The sequence below is a fragment of the Papio anubis genome, chromosome 8 (genome assembly GCF_008728515.1).
Source record: "Papio anubis isolate 15944 chromosome 8, Panubis1.0, whole genome shotgun sequence".
Taxonomy (NCBI): domain Eukaryota; kingdom Metazoa; phylum Chordata; class Mammalia; order Primates; family Cercopithecidae; genus Papio; species Papio anubis.
The window spans coordinates 101971596-101985128 of NC_044983.1; the positions used below are offsets into that span (position 1 = coordinate 101971596).

At 36.0% G+C, this 13533-nt stretch overlaps 1 protein-coding gene and 1 long non-coding RNA gene across 9 annotated transcripts in view; one reads left to right on the top strand and one right to left on the bottom strand.

Moving 5' to 3' along the window:
• The window catches only part of OXR1 (oxidation resistance 1), a 466073-nt gene that overhangs the window by 359660 nt on the left and 92880 nt on the right, over positions 1 to 13533 (top strand). The window lies entirely within an intron of this gene.
• LOC103887033 lies at positions 732 to 13314 on the bottom strand. Its single transcript, XR_002523926.2, has 3 exons — positions 13150 to 13314; positions 12973 to 13063; positions 732 to 2046 (listed from the first exon to the last, which is right to left on the bottom strand). It is a non-coding gene; the product is annotated as an uncharacterized LOC103887033 (long non-coding RNA).

Sequence of the window (13533 nt, forward strand, 5' to 3'; positions counted from 1 at the left end):
AGGCTAATAGGAAACCAATTTTTTAAACCGGGAGTATAAATGATCGACAGATTCTGTGTAGCTTTAGCAACTCCACATTCTCCCCATTTTGCTTTCGTTGTTTGTTGGTTTTCCTCTGGTTGTATTAAGAAAACACTTGTTCACATACACAAAAGGTAAATGAATAGTTTTGCAATCTCAGAATGCTTTTCAGAATATAGACATTGCAAAAGACACTTGAAAAGCAAAATCATTAACAAATCAGGTGGTCTTTAGCATATTAATGTATCATTAAAAATGTAACTTAGTCATTTGCAAAACCTCCTATCAGTCAAAATAAGCTAAGCTCATGCTGTGATGCCAAATGAACCCCTAAACCTAAGGGACTTGCTGAAATAAGTGTATATTTCTTGATGCATTTCATGTTCATCTTACGTATCCAATTTTGGGTGGTTTTGGAAGCAGGGCTTCTGATCCATACGGTTACTTAGGGATCCAGACTGATAGAGGCTTCACCATCTTGTAGCTGTACCATCCCGTGCACGTCATATCCTTAGCTGCTGAGGCAGAGGCCGAGGCACCTGGAGCGTAAAACACTGGCAGTTTTTTTTTTTTTTTTTTTTTTGAGACGGAGTCTCGCTCTGCCGCCCAGACTGGAGTGCAGTGGCCGGATCTCAGCTCACTGCAAGCTCCGCCTTCCGGGTTCACGCCATTCTCCTGCCTCAGCCTCCCGAGTAGCTGGGACTGTTTTAAACAGCGCCTGTTCTTTGCACACATGTGTGAAACACATACATCACTGCTCGGTGGTTGCCAGATCTAGTCTCATGGACCTTTTTCAGAAGTCAGTGTGTGACTCACATGAACTAAATATGCAAAAAGCATTTGGAAGAACTATAAAGTAGCAGGTCACAAACATGGCTCATAATTTAAAAATTTAGGTTCCTGAGTTTCCCACCCTACAGCCATGGAACCAGAATCTCTGCGTATAGTTGGAGAATTTTAATTTTTGAAAAAGTTCCACAGCTGATTCTCATTATCAACAGGCAGCTGCTGCTGTGAACAAGGAGTGCTTTTTAAAGCGGAGAAAAGGCATTACTTAGATTGGTGGATGTAAGACTACCCTGGCTGCAGTGTTGGAGATCGATTAAAGAGGGGGTAAAGTAGAAGCTGGGAGATTTCATTTTACTACATAATGTATAGGCTCTAATGAGGAAATATAAGTGCATGTGCTTACATATCATGCAGTGTGTTAGCAGAACCAGCTCAATCTGAGGGCCTAACAATGTTGTTGATGTCTCTGCATATTTTAAGAATCTTATCCCCACCCCTTCCTTCCTGACTCCTAGAAAACCAGTAGGGTAGGTACAAAGCGGCTGCCAACCAGTCCTTGTTCAATGCATTTGATAAATTCTACTGGTGGTGGTGGCTGTATAGCCAGCTTGGCACCCATATGAGTCTCTGGATAGTAGGTGGGGCTGAAGTGCCTGGGCATGCCCTGCTTCTCTCTTGAGAGGCAGCTAGAAATGATCCAACTTTCCTTCAAGCCTGTTAGGGCAGCACGGATTTGCATTTTGAATCTGGTTATATTGCTGTGTCTGCTGCTCTCTAGGAAGACTTGAGAATTTAGAGTAGATCTGCAACAGGAGAAAATGACTGGTGCATGATTCTGTTTGAAAATTAAACCTGTCTAGTCAGTGCTGGATCATTTAAAGACTGACCATCCAGGTTTGAGTTTCTCTTCCTATATGCTGACTGCCTTTGGGCTGATTCACGTGGGGTTATTAGCATCTTTCTCAGATTGTGTTTTTGGTATGGGGAGGTGGGGAGTTAGGGAACTCCCATCTACTTTGAGAAGAGGAATAAGTTCTACTCCTTCCAAACATTATGTACAGCACTTAGGAGTTTGCTTTTCATGCATCATGGCTGAAATAATTGAACAGTTGATAGAAATTTGTCATTGCTGCCCAGCACTTTCCCTGAGATGGATGAACTTGTAGGTAGGTTCTCTTTTCATTGTCGTACTTCATTTCGTCTTGTATTGACACAGCCCCAGGTTCAGACTTTCCCCTAACAGAAAGGAAGGAAAATAAATAAATATAAAAATAAATAAACTACCTAACTACTGGTTACAGGTTAAAGCTGGAAACTGGCTAGCAACAGATTTAAATTATTTTGCCTGTTCATCTTCTTTTTTCTCTAATATATATATATATATATATATTTTTTTTTTTCCGAGACAGTCTCACTCTCTCTCCCAGGCTAGAGTGCAGTGGTGTGATCTCGGCTCACTGCAACCTCCACCTCCTGAGTTCAAACGATTCTCCTGCCTCAGCCTCCCGAGTAGCTGGGATTACAGGTGCACACCACAAAGCCTGACTAATTTTTGTAATTTTTAGTAGAGATAGGTTTTGCCATGTTGGCCAAGCTGGTCTTGAACTCCTGATCTCAGGGTGATCTGCTCACCTCGGACTCCCAAAGTGCTGGGATTACAAGCATGAGCCACCGTGCTTGGCCCTATTATCTTTAATAAAAGCAAAGATAGGGAAATTATCCAAAAATTTAGCTAAAAGCTATATAACTTTAAAATATGTGAAATTAATAATTTGAATAAAGTACTTAATATACCACAAAACAAATGTTTTCACTTATCAGCTTTTCAGATTAAGAATAAGTATCAAAATTCTATTCAAGTAACATGAGAAGGTACAACAACATGTGAAGACCCATCATAGAATTAAGAGAGGACAAGAGGAAGAACAAGGGTAGAGAAGAAGGGCCCAGAAAGATAAAAAGACAGAGAGTAAGACCTCCTCATAGCTATGCATACAGTACCTTCTGTAGACACACACTCTCTACTGCAACCTCAAAGAAAGTGCAGGCAGAAAAAGAAATCTGCAGAAGAAAGAAAATGAGAATGTTTGTCTTCATGATGTAAAATTACTCTTTGGAGATCCTGATGAGCTCTTGTTCCTCAAGGTTTTTAAAGCTTTATTCAGTTTTCAGAACTTTAGGCACCACTGGTAATACCAATTGGCGCTTGTCCAATGAGCTGAGTGAAATTGATCCAAAAGCTCCAGAAGCTGCCACATTCCAGGTATGGAATATTTGGGGGCTGTAATTATATCATTGTAATTACAGTCTTCAATAGGATTAAAAATAGAACGGGAATAATTCTATGGTAAATTGATGTGAGTTATTGTGACCTAAGTTTCAATTATAATTGTTAACAATGATATTGCTGAGTCCTTGTTTGGCTTGACTGCCATGCAGTATTTTTCTGACGAGTGAGGGAGTTAACACCTTTTGGACAATGTTCAGAATTGAGAAAAAATTACTCGGTTTTAGTAGGGTTTGTAATTATTATATGTCCAAGGTTGGTATCTCCTAGAGGGGGACTTTTTAGAAAATTAATATTAGACTGTCCCCACTCTATTGAAAGGCCATATTAAATCTCTATCGTATACTCTTCAATGCTGTGATCATGGTTATATTCAAACAATAACCCACATTCTTCCTCTTTGTGGTCATTTGGGACACAGGTGGAAGTCTCATATATGATAAGGAATTTGAATGCTAGCATAAACCATTTTAGTGGCGAAAAACACACAAATGCTTTAAATAAAAAAAGAGTCAATTTTAAGGGTAGCAAATTTGTCTATGAAGTTAAGCTTTAGGTTTACTGGCAGATGCAGATGTAGTGATTGTATAACAGATTCACGCCTTATTTTCTAAACTTACAAAATCTCTTTGCTTAGTTTAGTGTCAGAGTGTCAGTCTGCTTTATTGATTCCATCAGTGGTTTTGCTTATCATATCAGAAATTTGAGTGCTGACTTCTGGCCTCAAGCGATCCTCTGGCCTCGGCCTCTCAACGTGCTTAGATTATGGGTGTGAGCTACCATGCCCAACCCTAACATTTCTATCTTATGAAATAGCTGACAGGTAGATATAACTTGTTACTGGAGAAAATAATTTTTTCATTTTGTTCTTTTAAGACCAGTTGTTATTTTCTGAGTTTATTAATATAGCTAGCCTTATAATGAGAACACAGGTCTCACTTTTACCATTTTGCTTAAAGATTTGCAGATGCATCATGCTCATATACTTCAATGTCTCTGTGTTTTCTCAGGATGTTACAGTTCTGCTTCTTTTATTTCCTAAAGTTCAATAATTTTATCTGTGTTAAAAAGTATTTTCAAAGAGTAACGAACACAATGTTATGGCTACTCATAATAGTTGTAGTGAGCCAGGAAGTATGCCAGGGAATGGTTGTTAGTAGAAAAACCATTTGATGTCATCTTCAGAAAAAGATAAAGAAGTGAGATTGAATTCAGAGAGTTTGGTATATAGGATGACTGACAGAGATGGGAGCTGGGGCAGGAACGAAAAGATTGAGAAGATTGAACATTAAACAAAACTTCAGTCATTAGCCAATGTAAACAAGCAATCAAAGAATAGTCCCCTTAAAATAGGAATCATTTAATTCATCTAACAATTAAGAAAATATAAACATTACAAACAAATGTTCTTGTTAATCTGTTTCTAATTATTTTTAGGTTACTGATGATATTCTTTTAGTATAAAAATATAAAATCAGAGCCATTTTCCTAGTTTTCATGTCATTTTTCTTCATATTTTTAGAAATCATTGTCTTACTTGAAATTTTTCTATTTAAGATTCCACAATTGAAAGAACAATGTTTCCTTTAAGGAATAGTGCCCGGGAGAGCAGAATTTCTTAAAGCATTTTGGGGAGTGGTTTAAATAATCTACATACAGTAGTGCACAAGTTTCCAACTTATTAACAGTGTGCTTTCCAGTGAGTTTTTAGCTCTTACATGTTTTTTGGAAGTAAATGTGATGTAATTAAATTAAATATTCTAGCAACTAATAACAAAAGGCTTTTTCAACAGATAATAATAAATTGAACTCGGAAACTGTAAAAAGAATGAAGGAGAACTAATAGAAATTGATATGGAAAGGTGTCTAAGACACAGGGAAGTGAAAATATTTGTATAAAACTATGAACATGGGCCAGGCGCCTTGGCTCACGCCTGTAATCACAGCATTTTGGGAAGTAGAGGCATGCAGATCGTTTGAGCCCAGGAGTTCAACACCAGGCTGGCAACACGGCAAAACCCTGTCTCTACAAAAACTACAATAATTAGCTGGGTGTGGTAGCATGCGCCTATAGTCCCAGGTACTTAGGAGCCTGAGGCAGGAGGATGGATTGATCCCAGGAGGTCGAGGATGCAATAAGCCCTGATCGCACCACTGCATGCCAGCCTGGACAATAGAATAAGACCCTATTTCAAACAAGATAACAACAACAACAAAATTGTGGACACAATATGTTCCCATTTGTGTGGGTTTTTTTTTTTTAAAGAAAGACACATGCATATATACACATAGTAACCCTATATAAATATATGCATACAAAATTTCCAGAAGGATATACACAAACCTGTAGAGGTTGATTCGGGAAGGACATAAGAAATTTACTATTATATAGCCTTCTATACTATAGTTTTGTTTTCCCATATGCATGTATCCAGTTACATATTGTCCTTTTAATTTAAACATTTGGTAAAAAATAATAATTTCAATGATACCAGAAATTACTAAGCAAAGGAAATGGCAAGGTAGTTCTACTTTTTTGGGAAAAAAAAAATAGATGGTCATTGTATTTGAAACTTAAGACAAGATGATAATATGTATTATCTGGTTAATGAATGCCTGTACTGTCTTCACAAGGATTTTTCCTGACATAAAATTCTAAGTATCTGTCAAAAAATATTGTTAATTATATACACTAAATAACAACATAATGAATAATGTCTTCAATGTCAGTTCCTCACACAATTGTTTCTTGCATTGAACTTCAGTAAAATTCAGAATATAACACTAATGGTATAACTTGATAAGGTATTTTATAGGAAGTATTATAGCTCACATTTACCAAGGCTTAATGTTTTACAGGCACTCTTGTAGGCATATTGCTTGCACTGTGTTATTAAATCTTCCCAACATCTCTATATTATCTCTATTTTACAGGTAAGGAACCTGAGGGAGAGAGAGGCTAAATCAGTTACTTTCCCATTACGCTGCTAGTAAGTGGCAAAGCCAGCATCTGAAGTTAGACTCAGGACCCATGTTCTTAATGATGAGACATGCCTTAGGTATACTGACTGCGGATGACCTAACTTGATACACCTGTAACTTTTAGACGACTTAAGAAAGATCACATTTTTCTTACTGATGATTGAGAAATGCAGTCTATCTCAAATGCCTTTCATAGGAGCTGAATGACAGTTAAATTGACAGTGGACAGTCTAGCAAGCTCCTAGAAGATAGAATGGGCTTATGGAAAACAGGTCATTTTTAACTTAAATAATCATTTTTGAATAGGCGATACATGCATATTATACACACAGTGAAAATTAAGGTTCTCTCTCATCACGCCCTAAGCCACCCACTTCTTTTCTCAGAAGGCAACCACCATTACTAGGTTCTTATATATACTAACAGAAATGTTTTATTTGTATGTGGTAACTACATATACTTTACATTGTTTTCAAAAATTGAAGCATACCACATGTGGTGTTCTGTATCTTGCTTTCCCCCTTAAAAATACTTTTTTCAAGATTCTTTTATAATCAGTTATACCAGGAACTGTGTAATTATTTTTAATGGCTGAATAATATTCCATTATATGGACATGTCATATTTTATTTAATCATTTCTTTATTAGTAACCACTTAGGTTATTTTCAACATTTTGCTATTACAAATAGAAAATTGCATCATTTCATACATCAATAGGATAAATATCAAGAAGTGAGGATACTGAATCAAAAGGAGTGTGCTTTAAAAATGTTGATAGATCCTGCAAAATGACCCTCTCTTTGATGATCCTGCAAAATGGTAGTACCATTCTTTGCTCTCCTACTAGTAATATATGAAAGTGGTAGTTTCCACCTGCTGTTACCAAAATGGTTTTAAACTTTTTGATCTTCACCATCCTGATAGAAGAAAATGGTATTTATTGGCAGGTATTTGCATTCCTCATATTAGTAATGAGGCAAATTAGTTTTGTTGTTTATGCCTTTGATGTAATCTCTGAGTCCATTGCCAATTTCAAGATCACAAAGATTTACCCTATGTTTTCTTCTAGGAATTTAATAGTTTTAAATCATACACTTATGACTTTAATCCATTCTGAGTTCATTTCTATCTACGGTGTGAGGTAAGGGTCTAATCTCATTCTTTTGTATGTGAGTATGGAGTTGTTACTGCACCATTTGTTGAAGCCACTATTTTTCCCCATTAAATGCCTTGGCATCATTTTTGAAAATCGGTTTGTTTTCCCTAAATGTATGTGTTTACTTATGAACCCTAAATTCTATTTTATTGATGTGTACATGTATTCTTATACCTGTACTATGGTTTTTGATTACTGTAGCTTTGAAGAAAGTTTTGAAATTGGGAAGTATGAGTCCCCCAACTCTGTTTTTCTTTTTAAATTGTTTTGGCTCTTTGGGGCTCCTTGCAGTTCTATATGAATTTGAAGATGAGATTTTCCATATCTGTAAATAAAGCAGGGGAATTTTGATAGGGAATGTATTACATCTGTATATTGATTTCTGAATTGCCATTTTAACGATATTAAGTTTTCTAGTTCATGTATATGGGATCTCTTTCCATTTATTTAGATTTTCTTTAACTTCTTTCAATTATGTTTTGTATTTTTCAGTATATGTCTTGCTCCTCCTTGGAGAGATTTATTTCTAAGTATTTTTGTCTTTTTGATGCTACTATAAATGGAATTATTTTCTTAATTTCATTTTTGGATTAGAGATGCCTTTTTGTAATGTGTCTATTTGCAGGGGTATCTCTTTCTAATCACACAAAAACATCTTGTGCTAGCACTGGTGATCTTTGGGAGTGTACCATCAGCTTGAAAGTGCCATAGAAATAGGGACTTTCTATCTTAGTGCTGAGTAGGCATTTACTAAAGCTGAATGAATGGATGAGAATTTGCTGAGAGTGAGCTTGGGTAGGAGCTTAAGAGAGGCAGCAAATATGGATTTTCAAGAAATTCAGTGATGAATGGAAGGCTTAAAAATGAGGGAAAATGGATACACTATAAACTAGGCCATAAAAAAGACTCAATGATTTTGAACGGATGGGATGGGGGAATCATACCAAGTATGTTCTCTAACTACAGTAAAATTAAGTTAGAAGTCAGAAAAACACAAGAAATTTGGGAAATTCACAAATATGTGGAAATTAAACAGCATACTCCTAAATAGCCAATGAGTCAAATGATAATTCATAAAGAAAATTACTCTGAGATAAATAAAAACTAAAGTACAATATAACAAAATTTGTGGGACAGAACTAATGAGGCATGTAGCTGTAAAAACCTATATTATAAAAAAAGAAGATTTCAAATCAATAGCCTGACCTTCTGCCTTATGAAACTAGGGAGGTTGGAGGTGGGAATAGAAGATACTAAACACAAAACAAATAGAAAGAAGGAAATTATAAAGATTAGCATGGGTATTAATGGAATAGTAAATAGAAAAACATTAGAGAAACCTCATTAATGAAACCTCAAGTTGGCTCTTTGCAAGGAACAACAAAATTGACAAAGATTTAGAATGAGCAAGAAAAAAACAGAGATGACTCAAATTACTAAAATTAGGAGTAAAAGAGCTGATATTAATATAAATCAGAGAAATGAACAGGATTAAAAGGAATACTATGAACAACAAATTAGATGACTTACATTAAATGGACAAATTCCTAGAAAGACAAAGCTACCAAAACTGACTGACACAAGAAGAAATAGAAAATCTAATATATATATATATATATATATGTGTGTGTGTGTGTGTGTATATATATATATGAGGTAAATGATTATAGTAATTTAAAATATTACCAGAAAGAAAAGCCTAGGACCAGATGGCTTCAATCGGGAATTCTATTAAACACTTAAAGAATGATTAGTAACAATCCTTCAGAAACTCTTCCAAAAAATTAGAAAAGGATGGCCAGTATTACCCAAATACCAAAGCAAGACAAGGATATCACAAGGGAAGAAAAGTATAAACCAATATAATATCTATTATGAATATAGACAAAAAATCATCAACAGAATACCAACAAACCAAATCAAGCATCGTATTATACATTCTGAAGGTTATCTAAGGAAGGCAAGGTTCATTTAATATACAAATATTAATTAATGTAAACACTATATTAACAGGATAAAGAACAAAAAGCACAATATTATATCAACAGAAGCAGAAAAAGCATTTGACAAAATCTAACATCCATTTATGACAAAAATAAAATAAATTAGGAATTGAATGGTCCTTCCTAAGCTAGAGTAAGGGCATCTACAAAAAACCAACATATAATATCATACTTAATTGTGAAAGACTCAATGTGTTTTCTCCAAATTCAGGAATAAAATGATATCTGCTCTCACAACTTCTATTTAATATTGTACTGAAAGTTCTAACCAGGGCAATTGGGCAAGGAAAAAAAGGCACCTGAATTGGAAGGGAAAAAACAAAACCATCTTTATTTACAGAAAACATGTACTTATATAGAGAAAATGTTAAGAAATCCATTTAACAATGAGTAGAATTTTTTAGTGAGTCCAGCAAGGTTGTAAGATACAAGAACAGTGTTCAAAAAATTGATTTTATTTCTGTATACTAGCAATGGCAATCTAAAAAAAATCTATTCACAATACCAACAAAAAATAAAACACGTATTAATGTATGTCACAAAAAAGTACAAGATTTATACAATGAAAAGCACAAAACACTGCTGAAAGCAATTGAAGATCTACCTAAATGGAAAGACATCCTTTTGTTTATGGACGATATAGCAATACTTCCCATACTGATCTACCGATTTAATACTATTCCTATCAAAATTACAACAGACTTTTTTCTTTGAAGAAATTGACAAAGTAATCCTAAAATTCATATGGAATGAAAAGGATGCAAAATAGCCAAAACAATCTTCAAAATGAAGAACAAAATGGGAAGACTCACACTTCCCAATTCCAAAACTTACTAGAAAGCTACAGTAATCAAGATAGCATGGTATTGGCATGGGTTTAGGAATAGTAGAATTGAGAGTCCAGAAATAAAACCTTATATTTAAGGTCAATTAAGTTTTGAAAAAGATGCAAAGACAATGGGGGAAAAAATCATCTTTTCAATACATGGTGCTGGAACAACTGGATAGCCACACATAAAAAAATGAATTTGGACCACTTCCTCACACGAAACCTGAAAATTAACCCCAAATAGATCAAAGACCTATATTAGACCTATATTAGATCAATGAGCTAAATAAAATAAAACTCATAGAAAAAACATAATAGTTAATCTTCATACTTTGGATTAGTCAAAAGATTTCTTAGATACAATGAAAAGCACAGACCTGATAAAAATATTGATAAATTGGACTTCATCAAAATTAAACCTTTTTGCCCACTGAAAGCCACCATTTTGACCCAGCAGTTTCACTCATATGTATATATGTGAAATGAAAACAGGTCAACAAAAAAACTTAATTACATAGATGTTCCTAACAACATTATTCATAATAGCCTCAAGGTATGAACAATCCAAATATCCATCAATGGATGAATGGATCGATAAAATGTGGTATATCTTATACAATGTAATGTTATTTGGCAGTAAAAAGGAATGAAGTACTAATACATGTTACAACACGAAGAAGCCTCAAAACAAGTGAAAGAAACCAGACCCCAAAGACCAAGTATTATATGAAATGTATATAAAAGGCAAATCCACTGAGGCAGAAATAGACTAGTGGTTGCCTAGGGCTGCAAGTGTGACTGGGGAGTGACTACAGATTGGTAAAAAGTTTTTGTGGTGATGGAAATGTTCAGGTTCAAAGATTACATTTTGATGATAGCTTTATAACCCTGAATTGTTATCAGGTGAACTGTATAATTTTAACAGGTGAATTTTACAGTACTTAAATTACATATCAATAAAGGTTTGGGTTTTTTTTAATGAGGCAAAAGGTAGCTTGAAAAAGCAGGCTTGGTATATAAGCAAGCTTTTTTTAAGGCTGAGAGTGATTTATGTGGCTGATGGAAGGATAAGAGGAAAGGACATATAGTGAAAAGGAACAGAGAAGAATAATAAAGCTGGCAAGCCACAGACAACATAATTAGACTTTCGGAAGAAAGGCATGGACAGGAATAAAGACCTCCTTCTAAGACAAGGTAGGGAGAGCAACTTGATGTAGATTGAAGAGAAAAAGGAAAGAAAAATGAATGTTCATATTTCATGGCCTCTGGTTTTCTGGGTCATGTAGAAGGCAAAGTAACATGTTCAAGTGACGAGTTTGGTAACTTCAGGAGAATGATGACAGTTCAGACAACAAATATAGAGAATGAAAGAGAACACTGACTATATGAATAAAAGGATTTTAGAGACATTACGACCAGCCGAGTTTAAATCAAAGATTGTAAGGCATTCAGTCACCAAGGTTACACATTTTTCTCCAGCAGCTCTAGCCTTCTATAAAATAGAAGCAGAAAAAAAAAAAAACAAAAACAAAAAACAAAAACAGATGGGTTAACTACCTGTAAATCTGGATTTGAACTGGTAGAATGAAGGTTCCTGCAAATGTTGGACGTAAAAGTGCAGATCTAATCAGGTAAAATCTCAAGCATTAATTGGATATGCTTATAACAAACCGATAAATTTTTAGAAGATGTAAAACATATCTTAGAAAAATAATTTAAATTGTTAATGAGAATTAGACTAATTCATTGAAATTTGATTTTTAAAACTTACCGAGCCTCTCTTTCATTGAACTCAGAAGTAGTGTGCATGGTAAGGCTTCCTTGTCAAATGGAATGCTACTTAGTAGCTGTCTTAGCTCGTTCTGGATGCTATAATAAAGCACCACAGACTCACTGACTGGTTTATAAACACACATTTATTTCTCACAGTTCTGGAGGCTAGAGGTCCAAGATTAGGGTGCCAGCATGGTTAGTTTCTGGTGAGGACCTTCTTCTGGTTTGCAAACTGCTGTGTTTTTGTATCCTCATGTGGCAGAAAGATGGAGACAGCTCTCTGGGTCCCTTTTTTATAAGGGCACTTAATCGCATTCATGAGGCCTCTATGCTCATGAATTACCTCCCAAAGGCCCCACCTCCTAATACCATCACACTGGGGTTAGGATTTTAACAAATGAATTTGAGGGAAAGCACAAACATTCCATCCATTGCAACATCTACAAAATAGGTCCTTAGGTAGAGCAGAAGTCTGTAACAGTTCTTTCCCAAGCCACAACCCTGAAAACATGGATGGCTGGATATGCTGATTCTCCTGGGCCCCTTTCCCATAAACACCGAATTAGACACTGTGAGGGTGCAGCCCAGACATGCGGTATTTTTCACCAGGTATAATGATGATGGCTGATATTAGAATGGTGACATTTATCCAACCTAGTAAGAATTTAAACTGAAAATGGTGATGATGCAAAAAAGATGTCAACTGGTTAAAACAACAACAACAACAACAACAACAAGAGGGTGTGTGTGTGTCAGGAGGCATAATCTTCAGTAGTTTGGCCAAAAGCTTAAGACTGATTTTCAGGACTCTATTGTTGGAGTGGGTAGTTCATCAGCTTCCTAAGTAATTCAAATCTTTTTTTTTCCCCCAGTATAGTAATATATTGGTGATTCCAAGAAAGAGGGTTTACTTATTTAATGCCTGGGAAAACTACAAGAGCTACGAACAGATGTGAAAGGAAGAGAATAACCAGATCTCACAGGAAGCAAAATGGGGTATTAAATTTCTGTCAAAAGGTACTGCTCTTTCCCTGTCTAGGTTCTTGGTCCCTGAAAGGTAGATCTGCAAACTAAAGTCTTCAATTACATTGCTTAAACAGGACTGGGATCATAGAATGTCGAACACTAACATGAGTTCATACTGGTACAACGAACTTAAAATGTTACTATTCATGTTGTAATTATGACTGCAATCTTAACGTTGAAAGTATCTCCGCCGTCCTAAAAAAAAAGAAAAAAGTAAACACAAGCTGCAAGTTTTATGTGATACACTCCACCCTCTTTTTTCCCCAAGCCAACACACACACCCTTCAAACTTTTTGACTGTTATTTGCAGACCCTTCCTAGGCTCCGGAACTCCGTGCAACTCCAGCAATGTCTCCCCTGGGCCATTTTTATCCCCTCCTCTGACCTGGCGGGAGGCTGACTGTCCACCCCCTTTCCCTTGCAGTCCTGAAAGTCCGGTCGGAGCCCGGACGGGGCGGGGAGGGGCAGGGCGGGGCAGGCCAGCTCCATTGGCGCCAGGCGGGTGGGGGGATGCCCGGAGAGGACCCGTCCAGCTTGCTTAAAAGCCACCAGTTTTCCGACCCCGCCTCGGTTCCAGGAAGAATATACCTATGTGACAAGCTAGGTTCTGCCTCATTTGGCATTTGGAAGCCACAAGAAAAACTTTTCAAAAACTTTTGTCCGTC